Here is an 18572-nt window from a genome sequence, read left to right on the forward strand (position 1 = left end):
TGCTGTGTCTGCAGCTTCAAATCTGAAACCACTCTTTTGATTCCACCCTTGTATGGACTTCTAGATCCCACATTTCCCTTTACTCAACAACACATAAAGGTAACAGCTCCCTATCCTGATGTTTGGGTTCATCCTGACCACAATCATACCTAGAATACAAAGCAGACAAGAAATTTTCAACCCCAGATATTAACACAAGAAATTTAAAAAAAAAAAGTGAAACCATATGATAATTGACTCTCTCTGCTTGACTTATTTCACTCAGCATAATCTCTTCCAGTCCCATCCATGTTGCTACAAAAGTTGGGTATTCATCCTTCCTGATGGAGGCATAATACTCCATAGTGTATATGGACCACATCTTCCTTATCCATTCGTCCGTTGAAGGGCATCTTGGTTCTTTCCACAGTTTGGCGACCGTGGTCATTGCTGCTATAAACATTGGGGTACAAATGGCCCTTCTTTTCACTACATCTGTATCTTTGGGGTAATTACCCAGTAGTGCAATGGCAGGGTCATAGGGAAGTTCTATTTTTAATTTCTTGAGGAATCTCCACATTGTTCTCCAAAGAGGCTGCAACAACTTTCATTCCCACCAACAGTGGAAGAGGGCTCCCCTTTCTCCACATCCTCTCCAACACATGTTGTTTCCTGTCTTGCTAATTTTGGCCATTCTAACTGGTGTAAAGTGATATCTCAATGTAGTTTTAATTTGAATCTCCCTAATGGCTAGTGATGATAAACATTTTTTCATGTGTCTGATAGCCATTTGTATGTCTTGATTGGAGAAGTGTCTGTTCATATCTTCTGCCCATTTTTTTTCTTCTGCCCATTTTTTGATATAATTGTCTGTTTTGTGTGTGTTGAGTTTGAGGAGTTCTTTATAGATCCTGGATATCAAGCTTTTGTCTCTACTGTCATTTGCAAATATCTTCTCCCATTCCGTGGGTTGCTTCTTTGTTTTCTTGACTGTTTCCTTGGCTGTGCAGAAGCTTTTGATTTTGATGAAGTCCCAAAAGTTCATCTTCGCTTTTGTTTCCTTTGCCTTTGGAAACATATCTTGAAAGAAGTTGCTGTGGCTGATATCGAAAAGATTACTGCCTATGTTCTTCTCTCGGATTCTGCTGGGTTCCTGTCTCACATTGAGGTCTTTTATCCATTTTGAGTTTATCTTTGTGTATGGTGTAATGAAGGGTCGAGTTTTATTCTTCTCCATATAGCTGTCCAGTTTTCCCAGCACCATTTATTGAAGAGACTGTCCTTTTTACACTGTATATTTTTTCCTATTTTGTCGAAGATTAATTGACTATAGAGTTGAGGGTCCATATCTGGGCTCTCTACTCTGTTCCACTGGTCTATGTGTCTGTTTTTATGCCAGTACCATGCTGTCTTGGTGATCACAGCTTTGTAGTAAAGCTTGAAACCAGGTAACGTGATGCCCCCTGTTTTTTGTTTTTCAACATTTCCTTAGCGATTCGGGCTCTCTTCTGATTCCATACAAATTTTTGGACTATTTGCTCCAGCTCTTTGAAGAATACCAGTGGAATTTTGATCGGAATGGCATTAAAAGTATAGATTGCTCTAGGCATTATAGACATTTTAACAATGTTTATTCTTCCGATCCAAGAGCATGGAATGGCCTTCCATCGTTTTGTGTCTTCTTCAATTTCTTTCATGAGTGTTCTGTAGTTCCTTGAGTACAGATCCTTTACCTCTTTGCTTAGGTTTATTCCCAGGTATCTTATGGTTCTTGGTGCTATAGTAAATGGAATCAATTCTCTAATTTCCCTTTCTGTATTTTCATGGTTAGTGTATAAGAAAGCCACTGATTTCTGTACATTGACTTTGTATCCAGCCACGTTGCTGAATTGCTGTATGAGTTCTAGTAGTTTGGTGGTGGAGTCTTTTGGGTTTTCCATATAAAGAATCATGTCATCTGAAAAGAGAGAGAGTTTGACTTCTTCATTACCAATTTGGATACCTTTTATTTCTCTTTGTTGTCTGATTGCTGTTGCTAGGACTTCTAATACTATGTTGAACAAGAGTGGTGAGAGTGGGCATCCTTGTCTTGTTCCTGATCTCAATGGGAAGGCTGCAAGCTTTTTCCCATTGAGGATGATATTTGCTGTGGTTCAGACAAGGAGAGAGAGTCAATTATCATATGGTTTCACTTATTTGTGGAACATAACAAATAGCATGGAGGACATGGAGCGTTAAAGAGGAGAAGCGAGTTGGGGGAAATTGGAAGGGGAGGTGAACCATGAGAGACTATGGACTCTGAAAAACAATCTGAGGGTTTTAAAGGGGTGGGGGCAGGCGAGAATTCTACCACTGAACCACCAAAGGGGTGGGGGGTGGGATGTTGGGGTACCAGGTGGTGGATATTATAGAGGGCACGGATTGCATGGAGCACTGGGTGTGGTGCAATAATAATGAATACTCTTATGCTGAAAATAAAAAATAAATTTTTTTAAAAAAGCTCTGAGAAAGAGCTATGGAATGTAAATGTCAATTTTTCTCAGATTTGAGAAACAAAATAGCATGTTACTTATATTTTGCTGTGTTACAAATTATTCTAAAATGTAACTTATAAGAGCAAATATTCATCATCTCTCATATAGTCTGAGAGTCAGGAATTTGGGAATGGATTAGCACGATTGTTTTAGCTCAGGGTTTCTCATAAAGTTTCAGTCAAGCTGTTAGCCTAGGCTACAGTTATCTGAATATTTGGCTGGTACTACAGGATCTACTTCCAAAGCTCATTCTCATGACTATTGGCTATAGGCTGCAGCTCCTTATCACATGATCCTCTATATAGAAATTTTCATGAAATGGTAGCTGGTTTCATCCAAAGCAAAGAATGAGGGAGAGAGAGAGAGAGAAACTGAGAGAAGCCACATTGTCTTTTATAATCAAAGTAATACATCATCACTAATGTCATATTTTATTCATCACACATTCTAGCTCTGATATAATATGGGAGGGAACTATAAAAGAGTGTAGGTTGAGGATCATTAGCCATTCTGAAGGCTGGCTACCATAAATATTTGTGCAAGCAGTATAATATAATCATTAGAAGGTAATTAAAGGCTATTTCTCAGTATTCAGCCTAAAATCCTTTGAAACACAAAAGAATAGATTTTATTTAGGTTAATGGTTGTTGAATGAATATAGTTCAGGTCAGGGGTAATTAATAATTTCCAAAATTTATTGAAACCTTCTTAAGTTTTGGAATATTAGCTTCCTTGTGTTCTTATATTTGAGGCAATCAGAAAAATCCAAGCCCCAGCGATTATGATGGACCAGATTCAGTACTTCATATTTAAGGGGCAATGTTTCTTTCTCAATACCACTAATATTTGATGAGTGTCCACTATGTGAAGACATTTGACATAAACTGTTTTTTTCTTGTTGCAACCATTTGTAAATAGGGCTTTTATTTTTTATTATTTATTTATTTAAGATTTTATTTATTTATTTGATAGACAGAGATCACAAGTAAGCAGAGAGACAGGCAGAGAGAGAGGAGGAAGCAGGCTCCCCTCTGAACAGAGAGCCTGATGCAGGGCTTGATCCCAGAGCACTGGGATCATGACCCGAGCTGAAGGCAGAGGCTTTAACCCACTGAGCCACCCAGGCACCCCAACAGGGCTTTTAGATCTTGATTTGCAGATGAGAAAAGTGAGGCTCAGGTAGATAAAGTGACTTGACCAAAGCAAAGTTTTAAACCCAAATCTGATGACTTCAAGGAGAAGTGTTTTGTTGTTGTTGTTTTAAAATTCAAGCTTAATTAGCATACAATGTTATATTAATTCCCAGTATAAAATATAATAATTCAACAATTCTATATGTTTCTCAGTGCTTACCAAGGTAAGTATACCCTTAACTCTCTTCATCTGTTTCACCTATCCCCACCCGCTCATTCACCCATTCTACATCTAGCAACCATCAGTTTCTTCTCTGTATCTGAGTCTGTTTTGTCTTTTTTTCCACTTTGTTTGTTCCTTAAATTCCACATATGAGTAAAATCATATGGTATGTCTTTCTCTGGCTTATTTCACTTAGAATTATACTATGTAGGTACATCCATGTTGTAATTGGCAAGATTTCATTCATTTTATGGTGAAGTAATATTTCATTGTACATATATAGCGCATCATCTTTATCCATTCATCTATGGATGGGCATGTGGGTTCCTTCCATATCTTGGCTATTGTAAATAGTGCTACAATAAACATAGGGATGCATATATCTTTTTGAATTAGTATTTTTATTTTCTTTGGGCAAATACCTACAGTGAAATTGCTGGATCATAGGATTGTTCTATTTTTAATTTCTTGAGGATCCTTCATATTGTTTTCCCATTGGTTGTTCCAGTTTGCATTCCCACCAACAGTCCAAGAGGGTTCCTTTTTCTCTACATCCTTGCCAACACTTGTTATTTCCTATGGTTTTGGTTTTAGCCATTCTGACAGTTATAAAGTGATATTTTAATTTGCATTTCCCTGGTTATAGGTGATATTGAGCATATTTTCATGTCTGTTGTCTGTTTTCATGTAGGTCTTCTTTGGAAAAATTCCTGTTCAGAGTCTTTGCCCATTTTTAAATCAAATAATTTTTATGTGTTTTGTTGTTGTTGTTGTTGTTGTTTTGGTGTTGAGTTGTATAAGGAGAAGAGTTTTTAAATAAGGGTTTTTAGATAATTCCATGGTACCACCATTGAAATTAGATAAATGTTTTTTTTAGATGTGGTGGTAAATTGTTGACTTCTCTTTGCTTCAAACTATTCTTTTTGATCAACATTATATGATGAGGTATGGAGACACAAAAAATGAGACTTTTAAGTTACATCATAGTCATATGAGATGTTTTATGTTTCTTCTCCATCCTAGCCTATCTCAGCTAGTCACAATAAGCATTTAAAAATCCACAGATTAATGTGCCTCTCTACAGAACTACTAGAAACATCCTTATTCCACAGTATTAAAATTGATTTGATGGTTAGTTGTTTGGAAACCAAAGTAGTAAATGAACCAGTTTTGAAACGGTATGCTACTCCCTCACTCCCATGTTGCAGCTGCTTTTCCCATGGAGAAAGCAGGTGGCATATTGGCCAACTTCAGCCAGTGCCTCAGACTGGCATCTCTGTTTTCTAACAAACCACCTCAGATCACTGGCTCCCTGTAAGAGCTTTCCTATACATCCTCTTCCTCATTGCTCTTCCAAGCCTCATTATCAGTTGACTCTACCATTAAATCATTTCTATTCAACTCTTGACCAATCTGATCCAAGCCACTACTGTCTCTCTCCTAGACTACTAAATGATCTTTTTGCTTTTTGTCATGAACCCTCTGATCTATTATCCACCTAACAACCTAACAACCAGAGTTCCCTTTTCTCAGATAAATTAAATCATGTCAAGTCCTTGCTTAAAACTTTACATGGCTTCCAGTTATACTTAGAATAAAATCTAACCCTCTTTATCACGGTCTTCAAGGCTCCATATGATATGCGTTCTGCCTACCTCTCCAGGCTAATCTCATGGCACTTTTTCTTTTAATCACATATTGTTCTCTAGGCTACAACCATACTGTTTATTTCAATTATTCAAACATTTTATGCTCTTTCCCATGCTAGGGATGTTGAAAATCTGTTTCCTCAGCCCATACTGTTCTCACTTTCAGTGTGTCAGGCTCCTTCTCATCTTTCAGGTCTTATGGAAAATGTCCTATTCCTCAGGGAGGCATTTTCTAACCACTTTATGTAAAGAAGGTCTTCTATCCTTCTCTATGTTAGCATCTTGTTTGTCTTATTCATCGTTCTTACTCTATTCATTTATTTACATTATTTACAGAGCATAGTGGTAATAAACACAGAGTCTGGAATCAGAGCACCTGGATTTAATTCCCATTTCTGCCATTCAGGTGTGACCCTGGGGAAGTTACTTATCCTCATGGACTGATGACTAGGACTAATGATTTTCCTCATCAGTCCTAGTACCCATTTTATAGAGTTGTTATGATGATTACATGTAAAGTGCTTAGAACAGTGTCTAGCACAAACACTCAATAATTATTCTCTATTACATATTTTTTTCTCCCACCATGACACACATTTCATGAGAGCAAGGACCATTTCTGGTCTTTTTCATCATTGTACCCTTAGTATCTGGTATACTGCAGACAGTCAGTGGATCCTTGTCAGTATAAGATGAAGTCTGTTCCTGGCATCACCAAGAGATAATTGACTTTCCCATTTCTTTGTGTCATCTTTAGTTTCTTTCATAAGTGTTCTATAGTTTTCAGAGTACAGATCTTTTATCTCTTTGGTTAGGTTTATTCCTGTGTAGCTCATGGGTTTTGGTACAATTGTAATAGGATTTATTCCTTGATTTCTCTTTCTGATGCTACATTATTGTTGTATAGAAATGCAACAGATTTCTATACTTTGATTTTGTATCCTGGGACTTTATTGAATTCATGCATCAGTTTTAGCAATTTTGGGGTGGAATCTTTCAGGTTTCCCACATAGAGTAACATGTCATCTGTGAATAGTAAAAGTTTGACATCTTCCTTGCCAATTTGGATGCCTTTTATTTCTTTTTCATTGATTGCTGAGGTCAGAACTTCCAGTACTATGTCAAACTGCAATGGTGAGAGTCGATATTCCCATCTTGTTCCTGACCACAAAGGAAAAGCCCTCAGTATTTCCCCATTAAGGATGACATTAGCCATGGTCCTTTTGCACATGGCCTTTGATGTTAAGGTATGTTTCCTCCTTCCCTACTTTGTTGAGGTTTTTTTTTTTTTTTAGAATGGATGATGTAATTTGTCAAATGTTTTTTCTGCCTCTGTTGAGAGGATCATATGGTTCTTATCTTTTCTTTTATTAATGTGTTGTAGCACATTGACTGATTTGTGAAAACTGAGCCACACTTGTAGCTCAGGAATAAATCCCACTTGACTGTGGTGAATGATTCTTTTAACATACTGTTGGATTTGATTAGCTAGTATATTTTGGTAAATTTTTGCATCTATGTTCTTCAAGAATATTAGTCAATAAATCTCCTTTTAGTGGGGGTCTTTGTCCTTTTGGTGGGATTTTGGAATCAAGATAATGCTGGCCTTATAAAACAGGGTTGGAAGTTTTCTCTCAATTTCTATTTTTTTAGAACAGTTTGAGAATAATAGGTATTAACTTTTCCCTAGATGTTTGGTAGAATGCCCCTGGGAAGCCATCTGGCCCTGGAGTTCTGTTTGTTTGAGATTTTTTGATTGTTGATTGAAATTCTTTGCTGATTATTCATTTGTTCAAATTTTCTATTTCTTCTGATTTCAATTTCAGTAATTTATGTGTTTTTAAAAATTTTTATTTTATTTTTTCAGTGTTCCAAGATTCATTGTTTATGCACCACACTCAGTGTGGTGCCCTCCTTAATACCCATGCTCCATGCAATATGCACCCTCCTTAATACCAGGCTCACCTTGCTCCCTGCCCCCTCCCCTCCAAAACCCTCAGTTCTTTATGTTTCAAGGAATTCATCCATTTATTACAGATTGCCCAGTTTGTTGGTATATAGTTTTTCATATTCTCTTATAATTGTTTATACTTCTGTGGTATTGGTTGTGTTATCTCTTCTCTCATTTGTGATTTTACTTATTTGGGTCCTCTCTCTTATCCATGTTCATGGGTTGGAAGAACAAATATTGTTAAAATGTCTATAGTACCCAAAGCAACCTACACATTCAATGCAGTTCCTATCAAAATACCACCAGCATTTTTCACAGAGGTACAACAAACAATCCTAAAATTTATATGTAACCACAAAAGACCCTGAATAGCCAAGGCAATCTTAAACAAGAAATGCAAAGCTGGAAGCATCACAATTCTGGACTTCAAGCTACATTCAAAGCTACAGTCATCAAGACGGCATGGTACTGGCACAAAAACAGACACATAGATCAATAGAACAGAAAAGAAAACCCAGAAATGGGCCCACAACAATATGGTAAACCAATTTTTGACAAAGTAAGAAAGAATATCCAATGGATAAAGACAGTCTCCTCAATAAATGGTAGTGGGAAAACTGGACAGCAACATGCAGGAGAATAAATTTGGGCCACTTTCCAGGATGATACACAAAAATAAATTCAAAATGGATTAAAGACTTAAATGTGAGACAGGAATCCATCAAAATCCTAAAGGAGAGCACAGTCAGCAACCCCTTTGACATCAGCCACAGCAAAAGCTTCCCAGACATGTCTCCAGAGGCAAGGGAAACAAAAGCAAAAATGAACTAGTGGGACTTGATCAAGATAAAAAGCTTCTGAACAGTGAAGGAAACAATCAACAAAATTAAATGGCAACCTTCAGAATGGGGAAAGATATCTGTAAGTTATGTATCTGATAAAGAGTTAGTATCTAAAAATCTATAAAGAATTTAAAAACTCAACACCCAAAAAACAAATAATCCAATTTATAAATGGGCAGAAAGCATTAGACATTTTTTTTCCAAAGAACACCTACAGATGGCTAACAGACATGCAAAAAGATGCTCAACATCACTCATCATTAGGGAAATACAAAATCAAAACTATAATGAGATACCACCTGACATAGATCAGATTGGTTAAAATTAACAACACAGGAAACAACAAATGTTGGTGAGGATGCTGAGAAAAGGGAATCCTCTTACACTATTGATGGGAATGCAAACTGGTGCAGCCACTTTGGAAAACAGTATAGGGGTTCCTGAAAAAGTTCAAAATAGAATTACCCCAAGATTCAGCAATTGCACTACTAGGTAGTTACCCAAAGGATAAAAAAATACTGATTCAAAGATTACATATATATATATGATGTTTATAGCAGCATTATCAACAATAGCCAAATTATGGAAGGGCCCCAAATATCCATTGATAGATGAATGAATTAAAAATATGTGAGATAGGAGGAGTCAAGATGGTGGAGAAGTAGCAGGCTGAGGCTACATCAGGTAGCAGGAGATCATCTAGATAGCTTATCTAAACATTGCAAACACCTACAAATCCAATGGGAGATCTAAGAGAAGAAGAACAGCAATTCTATAAACAGAAAATCAACCACTTTATGAAAGGTAGGACCGGCGGAAAAGTGAATCCAAAGCGACGGGAAGATAGACCGCAGGGGGAGGGGCCGGCTCCCGGCAAGCAGTAGAGCAACAGAGCACAAAATCTGGACTTTTAAAAGTCTGTTCTGCCAAGGGACATCGCTCCAGAGGCTAAACTGGGGTGAAGCCCACACGGGATCAGCGTGGCCCCAGGTTCTGCAGGTTCACAGAAGGACTGAGGGTGGCTGAGTGTTGCAGAGCTTGAAGATATTAGAACAGGGAAGCTGGCTATGGAGACAGAGTGGAGGAGTGAGCTCTCAGCTCGTAGTTACCTTGAACTGGTCGCCCTGAACTGGTCGCCCGCTCAGTGAGCTCAGAGCGTGGCCAGAGGCCAGGGAGATGGGAGTTATTGGGCGCTATTCTCTGAGGGTGCACTGAGGAGAATCTCTCTGCTCCTCGGGGCCAGAGACTGGGAGGCCGCTATTTTCATTCCTCCGGAACTCTATGGAAAGCATTCAGGGTATAAAAGCTCCTGAAAGCAAACCCCAGTGGATTACCCAGTCCAGCCCCTGGTAAGGGTGTTACAACTCTGCCTGGGGCAAAGACACTTGAGAATCACTACAACAGGCCCCTCCCCCAGAAGATCAACAAGAAATCCAGCCAGGACCAAGTTCACCTACCAAGGAGTGTGGTTTCAATACCAAGGAGAGCAGCAGAATTCCAGAGGAGGAGAAAGCAAAGCACGGAACTCATGGCTTTCTCCCCATGATTCTTTAATCTTGCAGTTAATTTAATTTTTTTTTCAATTTTTTTTCTTCTTCTGCTAATTCTTTTTTAACCTTTACCGTTTTCTTTTTTAACATTTTTAACTAGTTTATCTAATATATATATATTTTCTTTTTTATATTTTTTCTTTATTCATTTTCTTTTTTCAATTGTTTCTTTATTTTTTTTTCTGAGCCTCTTTCCATTCCCTTCCCCCCCTACAATTTGGGGTCTCTTCTGATTTGGTTAAAGCGTATTTTCCCGGGGTCTTTGCCACCTATTTAGTATTTTCCTTGCTCCTTCATATACTCTTATCTGGACAAAATGACAAGGCAGAAAAAAAAGAACAAGAGGCAGTACCGAAGGCCAGGGACCCAAGCAATACAGACATTGTTAATATGTCCGATCTAGAGTTCCGAATGATGATTCTCAAGGTTCTAGTGGGGCTCAAAAAAGGCATAGAAGATATTAGAGAAACCCTCTCAGGAGATATAAAAGCCCTTTCTGGAGAAATAAAAGAACTAAAATCTAACCAAGTTGAAATAATAAAAGCTATTAATGAGGTGCAATAAAAAATGGAGGCTCTCACTGCTAGGATAAATGAGGCAGAAGAAAGAATTAGTGATATAGAAGACCAAATAACAGAGAATAAAGAAGCTCAGCAAAAGAGGGACAAACAGGTACTGGACCATGAGGGGAAAATTCGAGAGATAAGTGACACCATAAGATGAAGCAATATTAGAATAATTAGGATTTCAGAAGAGAGGAAAGAGAGAGGGGAGCAGAAGGTATATTGGAAAGAATTATTGTAGAGAATTTCCCTAATACGGCAAAGGGAACAAGCATCAAAATCCAGGAAGTGCAGAGAACCCCCCTCAAAATCAACAAGAATAGGTCCACACCCCATTACCTAATAGTAAAATTTACAAGTCTTAGTGACAAAGAGAAAATCCTGAAAACAGCCTGGGACAAGAAGTCTGTAACATACAATGGTAAAAATATTAGATTGTCAGCAGGCTTATCCACAGACGCCTGGCAGGCCAGAAAGAACTGGCATGATATATTACGAGCACTAAATGAGAAAAACACGCAGCCAAGAATACTATATCCAGCTAGGCTATCATTGAAAATAGGAGAGATAAAAAGCTTCCAGGACAAACAAAAACTGAAAGAATTTGCAAACACCAAACCAGCTCTACAGGAAATATTGAAAGTGGTCCTCTAAGCAAAGAGAAAGCTTAAAAGTAGTAGATCAGAAAGGAACAGAGACAATATACAGTAACAGTCACCTTACGGGCAATACAATGGCACTAAATTCATATCTCTCAATAGTTACCCTAAATGTTAATGGGCTAAATGCCCCAATCAAAAGACAAGGGTATCAGAATGGATAAAAAAAACAAGATGCCCTTCAACGGACGAATGGATAAGGAAGATGTGGTCCATATACACTATGGAGTATTATGCCTCCATCAGAAAGGATGAATACCCAACTTTTATAGCAACATGGACAGGACTGGAAGAGATTATGCTGAGCGAAATAAGTCAAGCAGAGAGAGTCAATTATCAAATGGTTTCACTTATTTGTGGAGCATAACAAATAGCATGGAGGACATGGGGAGTTAGAGAGGAGAAGGGATTTTAGGGAAATTGGAAGGGGAGGTGAACCATGAGAGACTATGGACTCTGAAAAGCAATCTGAGGGGTTTGAAGTGGCAGGGGGGTGGGAGGTTGGGGTACCAGGTGGTGGATTTATAGAGGGCACGGATTGCATGGAGCACTGGGTGTGGTGCAAAAATAATGAATACTGTTATGCTGAAAATAAATAAAAAATAAATAATAAAAAAATCTATATGTTGCCTACAAGAAAATCATTTCAGACCCGAAGACACCTCCAGATTTAAAGTGAGGGTGTAGAAAACAATTTACCATGCTAATGGACATCAGAAGAATGCAGGAATGGCAATCCTTATATCCGATCAATTAGATTTTAAGCCAAAGACCATAATAAGAGATGAGAAAGTAAAGAATGAGTGGGTCAACCAGGAAATTAAAGAAGAATTAAAAAAATTCATGGAAACAAATGATAATGAAAACACAATGATTCAAAATCTGTGGGACACAGCAAAGGCAGTCCTGAAAGGAAAATATATAGCGGTACAAGCCTTTCTCAAGAAACAAGGTCTCAGGTACACAACCTAACCCTACATCTAAAGCAGCTGGAGAAAGAACAAGAAAGAAACCCTGTACCCAGCAGGAGAAGAGAAATCACAAGGATCAGAGCAGAAATCAATGAAATAGAAACCAAAAAAAAAAAAAAAATAGAACAAACCAATGAAACTAGGAGCTGGTTCTTTGAAAGAATTAGTAAGATTGATAACCCCCTGGCCAGACTTATCAAAAAGAAAAGAGAAAGGACCCAAAATAAATAAAATCATGAATGAAAGAGGAGAGATCACAACTAACACCAAAGAAATACAAACAATTATAAGAACATACTATGAGCAACTCTACGCCAACAAATTTGACAACCCGAAAGAAATGGATGCATTTCTAGAGACATATAAACTACCACAACTGAACCAGGAAGAAATAGAAAATCTGAACATACTCATAACCAGTAAGAAGATTGAAACATTGGGATGCCTGGGTGGCTCAATTGGTTAAGCCGCTGCCTTCAGCTCAGGTCACGATCCCAGGGTCCTGGGATCAAGTCCCATGTGGGGTTCCTTGCTCAGAAGGGAACCTGCTTCTCTCTCTGCCTCTCCCTGCTTGTGCTTTCTCTCTCTCTCTCTCTCTCTCTCTCTGACAAATAAATAAATACATAAAATCTTAAAACAAAAAAAAAAAAAAAAAAAGAAGATTGAAACAGTCATCAAAACTCTCCAAACAAATGAAAGCCCAGGGCCAGATGGCTTTCCAGGGGAATTCTACCAAACGTTTAAAGAAGAACTAATTCCTATTCTCCTGAAACTTTTCCAAAAAATAGAAATGGAAGGAAAACTTCCAAACTCGTTTTATGAGGCCAGCATCACCTTGATCCCAAAACCAGACAAGGATCCCATCAAAAAAGAGAACAACAGACCAATATACTTGAAGAACACAGATGCAAAAATTCTCACCAAAATACTAGCCAATAGAATTCAATAGTATTATTACTATTAATAATAGTAATATTCTTATTACTATTATTAATATTCTTATTACTATTATTATATATTATTACTATTACTACTATTACTATTACTATGATATATATATATATATATATGTATATATATATATATATTTACTATTCTTAATAGTAATTATTCACCATGACCAAGTGGGATTTATTCCAGGGCTGCAAGGTTGGTTCAACATTCGCAAATCAATCAATGTGATACAACACATTAATAAAAGAAAGAACAAGAACCATATGATACTCTCAATAGATGCTGAAAAAGTATTTGACAAAGTACAGCATCCATTCCTGATTAAAACTCTTCAAAGTGTAGGGATAGAGGGCACATACCTCAATATTATCAAAGCCATCTATGAAAAAACCACCACAAATATCATTCTCAATGGAGAAAAACTGAAAGGTTTTCCACTAAGGTCAGGAATAAGGCAGGGATGTCCATTATCTCCATTGCTATTCAACATAGTACTAGAAGTCCTAGCCTCAGCAATCAGACCACAAAAAGAAATTAAAGGCATCCAAATCAGCAAAGAAGAAGTCAAACTATCACTCTTTGCAGAGGATATGATACTATATGTGGAAAACTGAAAAGACTCCACTCCAAAACTGCTAGAACTTATACAGGAATTCAGTAAAGTGTGAGGATATAAAATCAATGCACAGAAATCAGTTGCATTTCTCTACACCAACAACAAGACAGAAGAAAGAGAAATTAAGGAGTCAATCCCATTTACAGTTGCACCCAAAACTATAAGATACCTAGGAATAAACCTAACCAAAGAGGCTAAGAATCTATACTCAGAAAACTATAAAGTACTCATGAAAGAAATTGAGGAAGACACAAAGAAATGGAAAAAAGTTCCATGCTCCTGGATTGGAAGAACAACTATTATGAAAATGTCTATGCTACCTAAAGCAATCTACATATTTAATGCAACTCCTATCAAAATACCATCCATTTTTTTCAAAGAAATGGAACAAATGACCCTAAAATTTATATGGAACCAGAAAAGACCTTGAATAGCCATTGGAATATTGAAAAAGAAAGCCAAAGTTGGTGGCATCACAATTCCAGACTTCAAGCTCTATTACAAAGCTGTCATCATCAAGACAGCATGGTACTGGCACAAAAACCACACATAGATCAATGGAACAGAATAGAGAGCCCAGAAATGGACCCTCAACTCTATGGTCAACTAATCTTAAACAAAGCAGGAAAGTATGTCCAATGGAAAAAGGACAGCCTCTTCAATAAATGGTATTGGGAAAGTTGGACAGCCACAAGCAGAAAAATGAAATTGGACCATTTCCTTATACGACACATGAAAATAGACTCGAAATGGATGAAGGATCTCAATGTGAGAAAGGAATCCATCAAAATCCTTGAGGAGTACACAGGCAGCAACCTCTTTGACCTCAGCCACAGCAACATCTTCCTAGGAACATCACCAAAGGCAAGGGAAGCAAGGACAAAAATGAACTATTGGGATTTCATCAAGATCAAAAGCTTTTGCACAGCAAAGAAAACAGTTAACAAAACCAAAAGACAACTGACAGAATGGGAGAAGATATTTGCAAACGACATATCAGATAAAGGGCTAGTGTCCAATATCTATAAAGAACTTACCAAACTCAACACCCAAAGAACAAATAGTCCAATCAAGAAATGGGCAGAAAACATGAACAGACATTTCTGCAAAGAAGACATCCAGATGGCCAACAGACACATGAAAAAGTGCTCCACATCACTCGGCATTAGGGAAAGACAAATCAAAACCACAATGAGATATCACCTCACAGCAGTCAGAATGGCTAACATTGACAAGTTGGGAAATGACAGATGCTGGCAAGGATGTGGAGTAAGGGGAGCTCTCCTACACCATTGGTGGGAATGCAAGCTGGTGCAACCACTCTGGAAAACAGCATGGAGGTTCCTCAAAATGTTGAAAATAGAACTACCCTATGACCCAGCCATTGCACTACTGGGTATTTACCCTAAAGATGCAAACGTAGTGATATGAAGGGGCATGTCCACCCGAATGTTTATAGAAGCAATGTCTACAATAGCCAAACTATGGAAAGAACCTAGATGTCCATCAACAGATGGATAAAGAAAATGTGGTATATATACACAATGGAATACATGCAGCCATCAAAAGCAATGAAATCTTACCATTTGCAACGAAGTGGATGGAACTAGAGGGTATCATGCTTAGGGGAATAACTCAATCAGAGAAAGAGAACTATCATATGATCTCCCTGATATGAGGAAGTGGAGATGCAACATGGGGGTTGAGAGGGTAGGAGAAGAATTAATAAAACAAGATGGGATTGGGAGGGAGACAAACCATAAGTGATTTTTTTTAAGGTTTTTATTTATTTATTTGACAGACTGAGATCACAAGTAGGCAGAGAGGCAGGCAGAGAGAGAGAGAGAGGAGGAAGCAGGCTCCCTGCTGAGCAGAGAGCCCGATTCGGGACTCGATCCCAGGACCCTGCGATCATGACCTGAGCCGAAGACAGCGGCTTAACCCACTGAGCCACCCAGGCACCCCCATAAGTGATTCTTAATCTCAGAAAACAAACTGAGGGTTGCTGGGGGGAGGCAGTTTGGGAGAGGGTGGTGGTTTTATGGACATTGGGGAGGGTATGTGCTATGGTGAGTGCTGTGAAGTGTGTAAACCTGGCAATTCACAGATCTGTACCCCTGGGGATAAAAATACATTATATGTTTATAAAAAATAAAAAATAAATTTAAAAATTACCAGTTTAATTAAAGTAGGGTTTGTTTAGAAACACGCCTGAATAAACCGGTTGAGGCAGTATACGGAACACTTTGCATGCTAAGAAGACTAATACAAACTTAAAGATTTGGCCTTAAAAATCTTAAAGATCAGAAGTGGTTATTAATCACAGAAGCAGCAGCATGAATTTCTTCAGAAAAGGCAGTTTAACAGCAGCATGAAGGTAAAGATTGGAAGCCAGCACAGAAGTTGGTGGAGTCATTTAGGTGTGCAGTGATAAGAACCTCAACTGGCGTAACAGCTTCCAACTATGAAGATTCAACAGTGTTTATCAAATGCCTGAATGTTTATCATGTGCGTGTGGTATTATCTCAGGTCATGATCCCAGCCAGGGTCCCTGGCCCAAGCTCCATACTGGGCTCCTTGCTGGGCAGGGAACTTACTTCTCCCTCTCCCACTCCCCTTACTTGCGATCTCTCTCTCTCTATCTCAAACAAATAAATAAAACATTTTAAAAAATATGTGAGATAGATATATATAGATATTTATCTATATATATCAATGGATATTTGGGCCCCTTCCATAATGCATCTCTCTCTCTCTCTCTCTCTCTCTCCACACACACACACACACACACACACACCCCCATACATATATATGGAATATTACTCAGCTATAAAAAAGAATGAAATCTTGCCATTTGCAACAATATGGATGGAACTAGAGTGTATTATGCTAATATAAATAAGTTAGTTAGAGAAAGACAAATACCGTATGACTTTACTTATATGTGGAATTTAAGAAGCAAAACAGATGAATGTAGGAGAAAGGGGGAAAAAAGAGAGAGGGAGGCAGACCATAAAAGACTCTTAACTATAGAGAACAAACTGAGGGTTGATGGAGGGAGGTAGGTGAGTGATGGGTTAAATGGGTAATGGGTGTTAAGAAGGACACCTGTGATAAGCATGGGGTGTTTATGTAAGTGATGAATCACTAAATTCTACTCCTGAAACTAATATTATACTATATGTTAACTGGGATTAAGTAAAAACTTATTTACTAAATACTAAAAATAACATTAAAAATACTAAAATATAACTAAATACTAAAAAAAAAAACAAATAAAAAATTAAAAAAACAGTAAAATACTGAAAAACATGCTAAAAATAAAATTTTAAATTTTAAAATTATAATTTTAAAATTATCTTTTAAAAAAAGATAATGGATTTTACAACCAGACTCTTAAGTTCAAATTCTGTTTCTTCCATGCTCTATGTTGAGTTAATGACATTAACTGTTCTCCCTTCAGCATGCCCAACACTTGTAAAATGTCCCTGCAGTACACCTCTTATTGGCATTGAAATTTTTATAGAATTTGTCTTTAACTTTTGTTCTCATATGACAATAACATATAATAGTTATGGGCATAAAGGATTCTAGAGTCAGACTGTCTAAATTGGAATCCTGATTCCATCCCTGTTTTGTTTGGCAGGACACTTAGCTTTTCTTGTGCTTCTTCATTTCATTGTTTTCAAAAGAAAGGTAAAAGGTAAAAATATTACTCACTTTATGGGGTCATTAAGATAGGTAATTCAATGAATCAATACATGATAAGTTCACAGAAGAGTTCCTGATATGTACTAAACTCAGTATGTTTTAGCTTCTTGATATTCAGAGTGTTGGTTCATAAACCAGCTGGATTGGTATCACCTTGGAACCTGTTGGAAATGCAGTATCTTGGGTCTCATCACAAAACTACTACGAATCTGCATTTTAATAAGATTCCCCAGTGATCTGTATGTGTACTGAAGGTTGAAAATTACTCATTTAACTGAGACCAGCATCACCATTATAACCACTTCCTGACTTTCTATTAGTGGTCTGTTAAGTTTCATATCTAGACACCATCTCTGCACCTTATTCTGCCTGGCCTTTTATGATCATCAATCCTTTGGCTGTTCTACTTGGCTTTTCAATTCCATATCTCACCCAAGACCTAGCTCTTAATTACCCCTTTTAGTTCCCCACACTGTGGTCTGCCTACAAGGAAGTTACAGATTCTAAGATATTGCTCTCTTACCAGAGTGCTTAATCCCTTCCAGGATTCTTCTTCATGGGAAGGAGCCACTTGAAAACTACTTACTAATTGTGTGGCTTTGGAAAATTTTCAATTTTTTGCCTCCCTGAGCCTCATTTTCCTACTTGCAAAATGAAGGTAAGATCTCTCATCTAGTAAACAAGTTACTAGCCCTTCTGATCTTAGATTTTTTAAAAAAATTTTTATTTTTTTTTTTATTTTATTTGACAGAGAGAGAGAGATCACAAGTAGGCAGAGAGGCAGGCAGAGACAGAGGGGGAAGCAGGCTCCCTGCTGAGCAGAGAGCCCGATGTAGGGCTCGATCCCAGGACACTGAGATCATGACCTGAGCCGAAGGCAGCAGCTTAATCCACTGAGCCACCCAGGCGCCCCTGATCTTAGATTTTTTGAACTTCATTTTCCTCATCTGGGTAATAGAAATAATGGTAAAAAACAATCTGAGGGGTTTGAATTGGAGGGTGGGTGGGAGGTTGGGGTACCAGGTGGTGGGTATTATAGAGGGCACGGATTGCATGGAGCACTGGGTGTGGTGAAAAAATAATGAATACTGTTATGCTGAAAATAAATAAAAAATAAATTAAAAAAAAAGAAATAATGGTACATTTCTTATGAAGTTTGAGATAATATATGTAATATATGTTAAGCACTTAGCATTATGGTCAGTACATTGTATGAAAAAATAAACATTGGTTACTA

At 37.6% G+C, this 18572-nt stretch overlaps 1 protein-coding gene and 1 long non-coding RNA gene across 4 annotated transcripts in view; one reads left to right on the forward strand and one right to left on the reverse strand.

Moving 5' to 3' along the window:
- LOC309843112 overlaps positions 1-18572 on the forward strand; it is a 1054942-nt gene that overhangs the window by 986712 nt on the left and 49658 nt on the right. The window lies entirely within an intron of this gene.
- AGBL4 (AGBL carboxypeptidase 4) overlaps positions 1-18572 on the reverse strand; it is a 1624959-nt gene that overhangs the window by 638597 nt on the left and 967790 nt on the right. The gene's annotated exons all lie outside the window — the stretch shown is intronic.

The sequence above is a fragment of the Mustela nivalis genome (assembly GCF_964662115.1).
Source record: "Mustela nivalis genome assembly, chromosome: 10".
NCBI lineage: Eukaryota > Metazoa > Chordata > Mammalia > Carnivora > Mustelidae > Mustela > Mustela nivalis.